The sequence below is a fragment of the Schistocerca gregaria genome, unplaced genomic scaffold, assembly GCF_023897955.1.
Source record: "Schistocerca gregaria isolate iqSchGreg1 unplaced genomic scaffold, iqSchGreg1.2 ptg000698l, whole genome shotgun sequence".
NCBI classification, from domain to species: Eukaryota; Metazoa; Arthropoda; class Insecta; order Orthoptera; family Acrididae; genus Schistocerca; species Schistocerca gregaria.
In genome coordinates, this window is record NW_026062077.1 from 1006648 (window position 1) to 1008537 (window position 1890).

Below are 1890 nucleotides of genomic sequence, written 5' to 3' on the forward strand. Positions count from 1 at the left end.
GCGGACAACTGAGAAACGCGTAGGAGTCAGTGAGGTACTGAGCCATGCCGACGCCGGTGCCTTAGTTAGCTGCGCTACGTTTTTCGATTGAGGACCCAGGATACGAAGAGCTTCATCGAGGTGGTCCCACATATTCTCGATTCCGTTAAGCCCGGGAAGCCTGGTGGTCGGCGGAGTAAAGCAAACTCATCCTGGTGCTTTTCACACTGCAAGCTGTGTCACAGATTTAGTTGTTCTGCTGGTAGATTCCGAGGGAAAAAAGACTCGACGTAGGTGTGGCAACGGTTCCGACCGATATTTCTGCTCATCCACTGTGCCTTCCAGAACGACGGGAGTGTCACGATAACGTTTGTGAGATCGTAACGATCCTTCCTCCTGTCCTAACCCTGCCGCCGACTGTTGCAGGGTGTTCACTTTCAGGTGAATCGCGCCCTACACGCCATCGTCTGTCTGTCACTTGGAAAGCCCGCAGGTCACCGTTCAGTGGACGCCCAGTCGCAGAACTGGCGTAAAAATTCCAGCCTTCGTCGAGGACGAACAGCAGTCAGCATTGGTGTGTGGACCAGGAGTCTGCTGTGGAGACCCACACATAGCATTTTTCGCTGAGTGGTCTTAGAGGAGACACTGTCGGTAGGCTCTTCGGTTCACGTGCATGGTCAGTTGCTCAGCAGTTGCACGTTATTCACCTGCGGTCTCCTTTAACTCCTGTCCTCTGTGGACCGTGGGGCACCACAACGGCCTCAGCGTCGGCTCTCGACAGCGCCATGCGCGGAGTGCTTTAAATATGGCAACACGCCAACATTTTACGAACTCTGCCGTTTCGAAAATGCATCCACCTGTGGCCCGAAAGGCAATGATCACGTCCTTTTGGATGTCACATAAGTGGCTGAGTTTCCGCGTTACGCATACCCTACTCATTAGCGTCGGACACAGGCGGTGATCACGTTAATGTGACTGGAGCCTGTGGTTAGAAAAAGGAAAGGAAAAGGAAACAGAAAGGGGAAAGGATGGTAAGCGGTGCCAGGAGCACCGGAAATGTGGTAATTATACGAATTGCTTGTACAGGAACTCCGAACGGAATAGGAGCAGCGGCAGTTTAAAAATTGTAAATGGTAGAATCACGGCTCAACAGTAAGTTTCTCGCCCAACCTGACGAAACAGATGTGGAGATTGAGAAACGAATGCATAACTGCTGGGAAACAGTCTGCGGTGAGTAGACAGTGCCTTTTTTCGGAGGGTTTAAAGAGAAATTTCAAGATTTGCGAGATAAAGGTTTAGATTACGTCGCAAGTATAACGAATTATGAGAAAGACTGCACTGTGTAAGGGAAGCTTCTGGGATGTCCCATAACCGTGGCAGTAGTTCAGGGATTCGGCAGCACGAAGATATTTTGAAAGTGACTGAAGTTTTTTTGGAGACTGATAATAACCCTGTTCCTGACAAATGAATCCTGGTGATCAGTTACGAAGAAGGGGAGAAAATGTTTGAAAATAAAGCTCTTCTTATGGACGGACGTTTCAGAGGTGTTCGAAACAACTTGTTGATACCTGAAGCACGGAAGACTAGCTTTTTTACCAGAGGAAAGTCAAAATAATTGTGAAATATTTTTTCTCAACCGAGAAATGTCATAACTTGGTTGTCATTTAAAACTGCATTGCTTTACTTCGAAATGATTGCAAATTAAACTATGAAAACAGTGTTATCCGAGACATTTATTTTACAGTTGTAATTTTCATTTCAAGCAATGCCTGTGGAAGACATACAAGAACTGCGATTAGTGGAGCAATACAGGGATGAAGAAGTAGTTCGTTTGTCTTGCCGCACGTGTGCTGTAGAGTCCATCTTCCACCGGACTGCCTTGATGAAGCATGGAGAGTAACAGCGTAGCAA